The sequence below is a fragment of the Mus musculus genome, chromosome 4 (genome assembly GCF_000001635.26).
Source record: "Mus musculus strain C57BL/6J chromosome 4, GRCm38.p6 C57BL/6J".
In the NCBI taxonomy this organism is placed as follows: domain Eukaryota; kingdom Metazoa; phylum Chordata; class Mammalia; order Rodentia; family Muridae; genus Mus; species Mus musculus.
This window is the reverse complement of record NC_000070.6, coordinates 93852622-93865628: the sequence shown is the minus strand read 5'-3', so window position 1 is coordinate 93865628 and position 13007 is coordinate 93852622. Positions and strand designations below refer to the sequence as shown.

Sequence of the window (13007 nt, the reverse complement as noted above, 5' to 3'; positions counted from 1 at the left end):
CATGAATTTGAATTTCTTCAGTGAAAGGGTTTATTTTGTTTGTTTGTTTCCCAATTTTTAAAATCCCAGTTTACTGTACCTTCCAGCTATAGAATTTTTTCTGATTTATGTTTTCTATTTTTTATGAAACTTTATATTCTATTTATAGCTTGATTTCCTAACTTTCTTTATCCCTTCAGTTATTTGAATATTATAACAGCATCTCATTGAGAGTCTCTTTGTATTGTATCTGCCATCAGTTCTTTTCATGCCAGCGCCTGTTGTTTTGCTTGCTTTTTTCTTTTGTTTTTGTTTTCTTTTGAATGGACCACACTTATTTTCTTTCTTTATATGCCATTTGAGTTTTGTTCTTGTTTTGGAAAGATGTATTAAGAATTATAAACGTCTTTTGAGAGTCCAGCTTTCCTGTGGGTACGCACAGTGACTATCACGTTTACCCTTTTTGTATGCAGGTTCTTTTGAAAGCTCTGGCCTTCAGTATTGTTGCTTTTAACATCCAAATTCTAAAAGAAGAATGTAAATGAAGGCAGAGGTTAAAAAAAAACTGAGGGATTTCTTTTTTAGATCCTCCTAAATTCACTTTACATAGAAAGAAGTGGCCTGTAGTAAGGGAGAAAGGTGCTGATCAATGACTCCTTCTGTTTGCCCTTGTATGATGAGAAGCAACTATTAGCTGTCTGTGAAGACATCCCTGATAATTAAAGAGAGCCCAGATCTGTGCAGGCTACTCCAGCATATATCTGTATATAATCTGTATATATTTATACACATATATTGTATATCTATGTTTATATTAGATAGATAGAGAGAGAGAGAGAGAGAGAGAGAGAGAGAGAGAGAGAGAGAGAGAGAGAGAGAGAGAGAGAGATGATAGATAGGTATATGGATGAATAGTTGAATGGTTGGATGGTTGGAAAGATACAACTTTCTCTCATGGTAAAGTGACAGAAGATGTATAATTGAAACTACACTGAGTACTAAGAGAAAGTAATTGATTGAGTTGATAGCAATTTAACATTCAAGCCTTCCTCATGGGAGTTGTAAACCTTTAAAAAAGTAGCAGAGTTCTAAAGTAGTTGCCCTGGACTGCTTCTACCCTGGACCTTTTTCAGGTGGTGAGATGTGTCTCTACTGGCTTCTACTGTATCATTTTCTCAGATGCTCTTTGCTGTGTGTGTGCTGCTTGTTTACTTTGACTGACAAGACCTTTTTTTTATCGATTAGATTTTTTTCTTTGACAATTTCACCCATGTATCTAGTGCATTCTGTTTACTCTTATCCTCACATTTTGAATCCCACTCTCACCTTTGTCATTCCACTTCCACCTCCTCGATGATCCCTTTTCCACATCTTACTTTTTAGTTATATTTTGTTGCTCAACAATTTTACCAAGAACCATCTGTGTGGTCAAGAATTTAGAACTATCTACAGTTAACTGGTAGGTACAGAGTCTCATTCACAACTGTAGGCAATGGCTGTTTCTCCTCCAGAACACAAACTGCCAGTAATTCATTAGGGAGGATAAGGATCCAGAAGTCCTTCCAGTATCCATGATAATCCAGGTTTGTGCAAGCCCAGCACAAGTACAGATATCTACTATGAGACCATGTTTACAACGGTATGTCTGAACTGATGGAAACATTTTCTGGTTCTTCTCCCTGTCTTCGGGTTCTTATATTCTTTCCGCCCCCCCCCCCCTTCTAACACGTTCCTGGACTTTATAAATGTTGTCTTTAAAGCTAAACATACAACAGGTTTTTAATTATAAGTATTTTGAGCAGTCACAAATCTGTGAATTCACCACAGTTCAGTGCAAAGGAAAGTTTCTCTGATCAAGGATGAGGGTAGCATTTCTCTTTTGGGATAAGCACTAATATTTAGAAGGGATATTATTTTGAAGCAGTAATATTTAGAATGGTGTTTTAATTGGCTGTCAAAGTCATAGGTTTGTATGTGACTTTTTATTTTTCTTCCCTTTGATTAATTTTCCATCACTATTTGAACATTTCCACCTCCAGTATTTCCCTTTCTCTACTTTTATATCACTTATATTCTACCACCCCCTTTCCTTAAGTCATTCTCTTTTTCTATGCAATTGGCCCTTTCTAGTTTCCTGACTCCTATAGGTATATCAAGTTAATCTATAAAACTAAAGATCTGAAGCAAGAGTCAGAGTATGAGGGACGACAGATGTTTGTCTCTGTGTACCTTACACAGCATAAGTTTCACCAGCTCCACTTATCTACCTGTATATTTCATAATTTCTTTTTCTTTTGTTTTCACTTTTAAAATTTTTTTTAATTGGGTATTTTCTTTATTTACATTTCAAATGTTACCCCCTTCCCCAGTCCCAGTCCTGGAAAACCCCTATCCCATCCTTCTGTCCCCTTGCTTCTATGAGGGTATTCCTCCACCCACCCACTCCCACCTCCCCACCCTCCATTCTCCTGCAATGGGGCATCTATCAGACTTCCTTAGGCCAAAGATCTCTTCTCCCATTGATGCACGTCAAGGCCATCCTCTTCTACATATGCAGCTGGAGCCATGTGTACACCTTTGTTGATGGTTTTGTCCCTGGGAGCTCTGGGGGAGGGGTGTGTCTGGTTGGTTGGTATTGATGTTCTTTCCATGGGGTTACAAACCCCTTCAACCCCTTTCTAACTTCCTTTCTCTAACTTCTTATTTAGCTCAGCACAATAGTTAGCTGTGAGCATCCACATCTGTATTTGTAAGACTCTATCAGGTCCTCTCAGCAAACAGCCATATCAGGCTCCTTTCAGCATGCACTTCTTGGTATCCACAATAGTGTCTGGTTGTGGTAACTGTGTATGGAATGAATCCCCAGGTGGGATAGTGTCTGGATGGCTTTTCCTTCAGTCTCTACTCTACACTTTATCTCCTCCATATTTTCTCTTGTGAGTATTTTGTTCTCCTTCTAAGAAGGACTGAAGCACAAATACTTAGTCTTCTTCTTGAGCTTCATGTGGTCTGTGAATTGTATCTTGGTTATTTGGATCTTTTGGGCTAATATCCACTTATCAGTGAGTGCATACCATGTATTTTTTTTTTTTTTTTTTTTTTGTGATTGGGTTACCTCACTTAAGATGATATCCTTCAGATCCATCCATTGCCTAAGAATTTCATAAAGTCATTCTTTTTAATAGCTGAGTAGTACACCATGGTGTAAATGCACCACATTTTCTGTATCCATTCCTCTGTTGAAGGACATCTGGGTACTTTCCAGCTTCTGGCTATGAACATAGTGGAGCATGTTTGGAGCAAATTTGGGTATATGCCCAGGAGTGGTATAGCTGGGTCCTCAGGTAATACTATGTCCAATTTTTTGAGGAACTGCCAGACTGATTTTCAGATTGGTTGTACCAGCTTGCAATCCCACAACAGTGGAGGAGTGTTCCTCTTTCTCCACAACCTTGTCAGCATCTGCTGTCACCTGAGATTTTGATCTTAGCTATTCTGACTGGTGTGAGGTGGAATCTCAGTTTTGTTTTGATTTGCGTTTCCCTGATGACTAAGGATGTTGAACAGGTCTTTAGGTGCTTCTCGGCCATTTGATATTCCTCAGTTGAAAATTCTTTCTTTACCCTATTTTTAATAGGGTCATTTGATTCTGTGGAGTCTAATTTCTTGGATTCTTTGTATATATTGGATATTAGCCCTCTATCAGATGTAGAATTGGTAAAGATGTTTTTCCCAGTCGGTTGTTTGCCTTTCTGTCCTATTGACAATATCCTTTGCCTTACAGAAGCGTTGCTATTCTATAAGGTCTCATTGGTGGATTCTTGATCTTAGAGCATAAGCCATTGGGTTTCTGTTCAGGAATATTTCCATTGTGTCCATGTGTTTGAGGTACTTCCCCACTTTCTCCTTTATAAGTTTCAGTGTCTCTGGATTTATGTGGAGTTCCGTGATCAATTTAGGCTTGAGCTTTGTATAAGGAGATAAGAATGGTTCGATTTGCATTTCTCTACATGCTGGCCACCAGTTGAACCAGCACCATTTGGTAAAAATGCTGTTTTTTTTTCTCACTGGATGGTTTTAGCACCTTTGTCACACATCAAGTGACCATATGTGTGTGGGTTCATTTCTGGGTCTTCAGTTCTATTCCATTGATCTTCCTGCCTGTCTCTATACCAATACCATGCAGTTTTTATCATTATTGCTCTGTAGTACAGCTTTAGGTCAGGCATGGTGATTCCACCAGAGGTTCTTTTATCCTTGAGAAGAGATTTTGCTATCTTAGGTTTTTTGTTATTCCACATGAATTTGCATATTGGTCTTTCTAACTCTATGGAGAATTGAGTTGGAGTTTTCATGGGGATTACATTGAATCTGTAGATTGCTTTTGCAAGGTGGCCACTTTTACTATATTAATCCTGCCAATCCATGAGCAAGGGAGGTCTTTCCATCTTCTAAGATCTTCTTTGATTTCTTTCTTCAGAGACTTGAAGTTCTTATCATACAAATCTTTCACTTGCTTGTTTAGAGTAACACCAAGGTATTTTATATTATTTGTGACTATTTTAAAGGATGTCATTTCCCTAATTTTTTTCTCAACTTGTTTATCCTTTGAGTAGAGGAAGGCTACTCATTTGCTTGAGTTCATTTTATAGCCAGTCATTTTGCTGAAGTTGTTTGTCAGCTTTAGGAGTTTTCTGGTGGAATTTTAGGGGTCACTTAAGTATACGATCATATCATCTGCAAATAGTGATATTTTGACTTCTTCCTTTCCAATTTGTATCCCTTTGACCTCCTTTCATTGTTTAATTGCTCCAGCTAGATCTTTGAGTACTATATTGAATAGATAGGGAGAGAGTGGTCAGCCTTGTCTAGTCCCTGATTTTAATGGAATTGCTTCAAGTTTCTCTCCACTAGTTTGATGTTGGCTACTAGTTTGCTGTATATTGCTTTTACTATGTTTAGGTATGGGCCTTGAATTCCTGATCTTTTCAAGACTTTTAACATGAAGGGATGCTGAAATTTGTCAAATGCTTTTTCAGCATCTAGTGAAATGATCATCTGGTTTTTTTCTTTGCTTTTGTTTATGTAAAAGATTACGTTGGTAGATTTCAGAATACTGAACCATCCTTGCATCCCTGGGATGAAGCCTACTTGATCATGATGAATGATCATTTTGATGTGTTCTTGGTCTCAGCTGGCAAGAATTTTAAGTATTTTTGCATCAATGTTCATAAGGAAAATTGGTCTGAAGTTCTCTTTATTTGTTTGGTCTTTGTGTGGTTTAGGTGTGAGCATAATTGTGGCTTCATAAAACTAATTGGGTAGTGTTCCTTCTGTTTCTATTTTGTGGAATAGTTAGAAGAGTATTCATATTAGGTCTTCTTTAAAGTCTGATAGAATTCTCCACTAAACCCATCTGGTCCTGGGCCTTTTTGGTTGGGAGATTATTCTATGAAATGACTGCTTCTATTTCTTTATAGTTAGTGGGACTGTTTAGATAATTTATCTGATCCAGTTTCAACTTTGGCACCTGGAATGTGTCTAGAAAATTGTCCATTTAATCCAGATTTTCCAATTTAGTTGGGTATAAACTTTTGTAGTAGGATCAGATGATTTTTTTGGATTTCCACAGTTTCTGTTGTTATGTCTCCCTTTTCATTGCTCATTTTATTAATTTGGATACTGTCTCTGTGCCCCCTGGATAATCTGGCTAAGAGTTTATCTATATTGTTGATCTTCTCAAAGAGCTAGCTCCTGGTTTTCTTGATTCTTTGTATAGTTCTTTTTGTTTCTATTAGGTTGATTTTTAACCCTGAGTTTGATTATTTCCTGGTGTCTACTCCTCTTGGGTGAATTTGCTTCTTTTTGTTCTAGAGCTTTCAGATGTGCTGTCAAGCTGTTAATGTAAGCTCTCTCCAGTTTCTTTTTGGAGGCACTCAGAGCTATGATTATTCCTCTTACCACTGCTTTCATTGTTTCTGATAGGTTTTAGTATGTGTCTTCATTTTCATTAAATTCTAGAAAGTATTTAATTTCTTTCTTTATTTCTTCCTTGACCATGTTATATTTGAGAAGAGCGTTGTTCAGCTTCCATATTCATATGTGTTATCCATTGTTTTTGTGGGAATTTAAGATTAGCCTTAGTTTGTTGTGATCTGATAGGGTGCATGGGATTATTTCAATCTTCTTGTATTTGTTGAGGCCTGTTTTGTGATCAGTTATATGGTCAATTTTGGAGAAGGTACCATGAGGTGCTGAGAAGAAAGTATATTCTTTTGATTTAGGATGAAATGTTCTATAAATATCTGTTAAATCCATTTGGTTCATAACTTCTGTTAGTTTTACTGTGTCTCTGTTTAGTTTCTGTTTCCATGATCTGTCCATTGCTGAGGGTGGGGTGTTGAAGTCTCCCACTATTACTGTGTGCTGTGCAATTTGTGCTTTGAGGTTTAGTAATGCTTCTTTTATGAATGTTGGTGTCCTTGCATTTGGAGCACAGATGTTCAGAATTGAGAGTTCATCTTGGTAGATTTTTCACTTGACCAGTATGAAGTGTCCTTTATCATTTTTGATAACTTTTGGATGAAAGTTGATTTTATTTGATATTAGAATGGCTACTCCAGCTGGTTTCTTGGGACCATTTGCTTCGAAAATTGTTTTCCAGGCTTTTACTCTGAGATACTGTCTGTCTTTGTCACTGAGGTGCGTTTCCTGTATGCAGCAAAATGCTGGGTCCTGTTTACATATCCACTCTGTTAGTCTGTGTCTTTTTATTGGGGAATTGAATCCATTGATGTTACAAGATATTAAGGAAAAGTTATTGTTATTTTCTGTTATTTTTGTTGTTAGAGGTAGAATCAGGATTGTGTGGCTATTTTCTTTTAGATTTGTTGAAAGATTACTTTCTTGCTTTTTCTAGGGTATAGTTTCCTTCCTTGTGTTGGTGTTTCCCACTCTTATCCTTTGGCTGGATTTGTGCAAAGATATTGTGTAAATTTGGTTTTGTCATGGAATATCTTGTTTTCTCTATCTATGTAATTGAGAGTTTTGCTTGGTATTATAGTCTGGCTTGGCATTTATGTTCTCTTAGCATCTGTATGATATCTGTCCAGATCTTCTATCTTTTATAGTCTCTGGTGAAAAGCCTGGTGTAATTTTGTGTTATAGCGCCTGGGATTTGGGACTCCTCTGGGTGCCATGGGACTGGCTGCAGAGTTTGTGCCCAAAGTAAATAGGAACCAGAAGCCACTGGGCAGGCAGAGTTACTGCTTCCCTGGATCCTGCTGGTCCCAGCTACTCCTGGTGGTGTTGGAACAGATGTTGTGTCCTACTTACCCCTGATCCTACGATCCTGGGCTTGCTAGAGTGCCTGGGAGTGGATCTGCCTCTGGGTGCTGTGGATTTTATTTTTCTTTACAAATGAATAGAGTTTCATTGTTTGTACCACAGTTATATTATCCATTTATCATTTACCTCACATCTAGGTTGATTCTATTTTCTATCTATTATGAATACAGCTGCAATGAATATGAATGAACAATATTTCTATTAGGATATAAAGTAACATAGTCCTTTGGATATTTTCCTAGGAGTGGTTTAGTAGGGTTAGACAGTGTATTTCCAACTACCCAAGAAAATGCCACAGTGATTTCAGCTGCACCACCTACACACATACCAACAGTAAATAGAGGTTCCATTTCCATACAATCCTATCAATATCTGGTGGCATTTGATTTTTTTCAGTAATTTCCATTTTATTTGAGATGAGATGAAATCAAAAATAAGTTTTAATTTGTATTTTTTGTTTGTTTATGTTTTTTGTTTTGGTTTTGTTTTTGTTTTTTTGAGAAAGGGTTTCTCTGTGTAGCACTGGCTGTCCTGGAACTCGCTCTGTAAACCAGGCTGACCTCAAACTCAGAAATTTGCCTGCCTTTGCCTCCCAAGTACTGGGATTAAAGGTGTGTGCCACCATGCTGGGCTAATTTGTATTTTCTTAATGGCTAAGGATATTGAATATTATTTAAAGTGCTTATTAACCATTAATATTCTAATATTGTTTTTAGAGTTCTGTTCAGACCCTGAACTGGTATTCCTTGTTGTTATTGTTTGTTTGTTTTGGATGGGATTATTTGTTTTCTTGATATTTAGCTTTTTTGAGTTCTTTTTATATTCTAGATACTAATCCTTTATCAAATAGCACTTTCTCCCACACAGGGTGCCTTTTGACACAATCAGTTGACAATGTCCTTTGCTGTACAGTAATACTTGATTTTCATACAGTACCATTTGTCAGTTAGTTATTGGTGTAGTGTTTAGAAAGTCTTTACGTATCACCATACTTTGTAGTGTATTTCCTAGCATTGTGTTCTATCAGTTTCAGAGTTTAAGGTTTTATGTTGAGATATTTGATCCTGATAGAGTTGACTTTTGTGCATGTTGGATTAATTTTTAATTGGCATTTTCAACACTACGCTTTTCTCTTTATCCTGGATCAAGATAATAATATATTGGATGATAAATTATTCCTTAAGTCATAATGCTATATATCTGTTTATCACCTGGCAATGCCATTTGTTCTAACTCCTTGTTTATCATTTCCATGCACTTAAATTCTAGATTTGCTATTATACCTGAGTTGAATCCTTCTAAAGAATAACTAATTAAATCATATTTTATAAGCAAGTTAAAGCCTTGGTGTTTTGCTAGTTGTTTTATATGCTAGTTATGATGTTAGAAAGTTAGTCTTACTGTATTAAAACTACAACTGTAGTTATTACCTAATATTTCATTCTTTGGATGAATCATGTATTATGTAGCCATTTTATTATTTTGACATGTAAAGTTTTCATAAGTTATACACACTTACAACTATGCTGAAGTGAACAATACTATGCATACCTTTCATTGCTTGCTTTGGGGGTTTACGTTCTGAGAATTCAGAAGAGTAACAAGTACATTACATCCAGTATTTAAAAAGTACTAATTAGGCTAATTTAGGTATGTATTAATTTAAATATATTCAAATTGGGCTTTAAAATATAACAAAAATTTAAATACTATTAAGAGGATAGCCTATACATACATTTATAGAATCTACAACTGATAGCCAGAAGATGGAATTAGCCTGAAAACATCATTTCCCAATAGGTGGCCATTTCTGCATTGACTAACTCTAGTGACAGTACAACCCTTCTTGGCATCTTGTTCCATTACTTAATTTCTTAACTAACATCACTGCTTTAAAGTGTTTTATAATATTGAATATAAATTACTCCAATTTGAATTATAGTCAAATTTACAAATATGTTTCTGTGCCCTTTCACTTACACACTTAATAATTAAGAACTAATTAATAGCTATACATAAAAGAAAGTATAACTCATACCACAAAAACGTTATGTGTTCAATTTTTTGCATAAAGAAATGAAAGCTTCAAGAAGCAAAATAGAAAATGTTGCCTAGAAATAGTATCAGAGAACCTCAAAGAGATCTGAATTATCTAGCTGCCCAGCTACAGGCCAAAGCTGGCCAAAGATCAATAATAGTTACAAAACATTAAGTCTTCTGCCTTTAGGGAAGAAACTAAAACCTCTAGTAGCAATTAAATAGCCCCAGGCAAGAATGTGAACCAATTGATCAAAGTTATAGGGAGGCAGATTTTAGCTTAGTGTAAGAATTTTCAAAAAGTTAGAACCATCCACACATGTAATGAAGAGGTAAATTCCCAAGAAGTTTACTGTTTTTTGTGGAAAGCAGATAGCTTCTTATCAATAAGTTTGAAAGGAAATCCTTGGTCATTGGCCTTCAAACATTTTTGTCTTAAAAAAGAGTTTAATGATGAATACAGATTAGCTTTTGTTTAATAGGTACATATATCATGGATGAAGACACTGCCTTTATGGGCTAGTTATTACTCATATAGAATCATATGGATTAGGGCACAGCATACAAATTTGGAGCAAACACAAATATTCAGCTTGCAGAACTTATTTATATGGTTCTATACTTCGCATTTAAGTCTGAGTATTTTATATTAATAAAATGGATCTATATATACAACCATTCAATATCTAGATAGATATATGCATTCCACAAGCTCTAACACATAACTTTAAATTTTTAATTTATTGATGAACCTATATTTTCTCTTATCCTTTTATGTTTCTTTAGGAATTCATACAACATATTTTGCTTCTCCTCCTACCACTTCTCTAAGACTCTCCTCAACTTCCTTACCTACCAAAGTTCATGTTATTTTTCTCTCTGTGTCTTAAACACAACAATAAAAGACAAAAACAAAATCAAGGAATATACTTTGTGTTGCCTTGACAGGCACTGAAGACGTAATTTTCTCTTGCACAGCAGGCAGTAATTGCAAATCATTTCTTGGTCTTAGGTAGGATGTGCCTACTTCCCATGCTGGAATTTTTTTGTAGCTTGAATTTTTGCAGATCTCATGCATGTTGTCTCAGTCTTTGTGAGTTCATAAATGCATCAGCCGTGATGGGTGTGGAAAATGCTGTTTCAATGAAGTCATCCACTACCTTTGGCTTTTATGTTCTACTTCTGCATAAATCCTTGATCCTTGAGAAGGGTATGCTAAAGACATCCCATTTAGGGATGAGAATTCCAAAGTCTTTGCATGTTTCCTGGTTATCAGTTTCTATGGCTAAATATTAATTACTGCAAGGACAAGCATCTCTAATGAGTATTGAGTAATGTGCTGATCAGTGGGTATAATGACACGTCATTAGGAGATTTTTTTTTATTTCTACATTAATTTAGCAGAATAAAAGTAGTAGGTTTTCTAATAGTATCAGTATCTGATCTATACTCAGGTTCTTGGTCTCTTTGACAGTGTCAGGTATAAATTCTATCTTGTGAAAGAAGCCTTAAATTCTCCCAAAAGGTGGTTGGCTACACTCCTAAAATTTGTACCACCATTTCCCCAGTGGGTATACTATCAGACATGTTGCTATTATAGCTTGCATTGTTCCTAGACTAAAGATTATTATTGCTTCTCGAGTAGTATTCATAGCACATTTTAATACTGTTAACACTAGCTAGTAGGGTTTTCCAATTGAATATCAGCTAAATTTCTCCTGAAATATGATATAAGTGTGTGGCATTTTCAACAATAAGTCTTACTGTCAAGGTGTGGAGGATAATAAACAGCCTGGACAAGTCTTTAGTGTTATTGACCATCAATTCAAAGCTGTGTAATATCCCAAGAATATTTATTCCATGGCTGGTCTGGCTCTACTATTGGTATTGCCTCAATACATTTTAATTATCTTCTTTAACACTCTTCTTTGTCAATCATTGAATTCTTGTCCTCAATGATCTTGACATAATTCCAACATGAGACACTCACTGTGCATTTACCCTGTGGAATGTGGTTTTGATAATAAATGTTATCAAATTTTATTGGCATTAAGACTTGAGGCTTCCCCTCTGTCCAGGTTCGTTTTTCCTGAACCAGGTCTCTACTATTTAAGTATTTGTTCTTTCCTGGATTTTGCCATAACTTACCTGTATAAGATAACTATATCATGGCAAAACCCACTCTAGCTTAAGATCCATGATCATTATTTCCATGTATGTACTATTAAGTCTGTAGTTATCTCACTTTGTTTCTTTTCAGTATTTGTGGCAAGGCTAACACTATGCTTTTAACTTTCTTTGCCAGGCAGAGTGGCACTCTCCCCTGCCCCCATACTTCTTGCACTCTGGATACAGATCTAGATGCTTCAGTACAAATTTAAGGCCAGGCACAGTCACATAGTAAGGCTTTGTCACAAAACAAAAATCCATTTCTCTAACTAAACTGAAATGGTACCCTTTAAAGCTGATTGGGGCTAGATAAAAATCTATAGTCATTGGATTGTTCTCTTTTAAAATTCATGAGAGTGAATGTCAGCGCTCGCAGTGCTGCCTGCAATTATGCGAGTCAGATGGCAGGGGCATAGGCTTGACATATGTGTCCATTAGATAAGCCTACAATCTGGATCCCTAGGGAATGCCAAAGCACTGGATATGTCCCTAACTTAAATTATGAAGGTGGGCCATTACATGAATTCTCAGATTCTCTTGCAACAAGTCTATCCCTGAGTACACTCTAGCCAGTGGTTTAAGAATTACTTTAGAAGAAAGGGACTGGTTACTGGGGAAGCCATGTAACCTGGACCCATGGGTTCTAGTTTGAAACCTGCTCATTGGAGCTGTTCCAATGAGCTGGCCTAATGACTGGATACTTAAGGCATTTGCTAAGGCCAGATGTGAACAATATACATGGTATATGAGTTTGTTGTCCAGGGAGCAATACATGACCTGGATCCTGGGCCTTGTAGGTTTTGACATTTTTTTCAAAACCTACCTTACTTAAGGTTTTTTAAACACTTCTACCTTCCTTCTAACCCACTAACCAGAGGTAGGGGAAAAAATCTCAGTAGAAAAAGGGGTGGTGGATCTGTTTCTGGACTAGACAAGGCTGCCCACTTTCTCCCTACCTTTTCAACACAGTACTTGAAGTATTAGCCAGAGCAATTCGACAACAAAAGGAGATCAAGGGGATACAAATTGGAAAAGAGGAAGTCAAAATATCACTTTTTGCAGATGATATGATAGTATATATAAGTGACCCTAAAAATTCTACCAGAGAACCCCTAAACCTGATAAACAGCTTCGGTGAAGTAGCTGGATATAAAATAAACTCTAACAAGTCAATGGCCTTTCTCTATACAAAGAATAAACAGGCTGAGAAAGAAATTAGGGAAACAACACCCTTCTCAATAGTCACAAATAATATAAAATATCTTGGCATGACTCTAACTAAAGAAGTGAAAGATCTGTATGATAAAAACTTCAAATCTCTGAAGAAAGAAATTAAAGAAGATCTCAGAAGATGGAAAGATCTCCCATGCTCATGGATTGGCAGGATCAACATTGTAAAAATGGCTATCTTGCCAAAAGCAATCTACATATTCAATGCAATCCCCATCAAAATTCCAACTCAATTCTTCAACGAA

General features: G+C 36.2%; 1 long non-coding RNA gene across 2 annotated transcripts in view; it reads left to right on the top strand.

The window, feature by feature from the left end:
- The first annotated feature begins 1393 nt into the window (after positions 1-1393).
- Positions 1394-13007, top strand: part of Gm32035 — a 33819-nt gene continuing 22205 nt past the window's right edge. For both annotated transcript variants that reach the window (XR_376397.2, XR_867909.1), the window contains exon 1: positions 1394-1618. This is a non-coding gene — a long non-coding RNA (predicted gene, 32035). The remainder of the gene's footprint in view (positions 1619-13007) is intronic.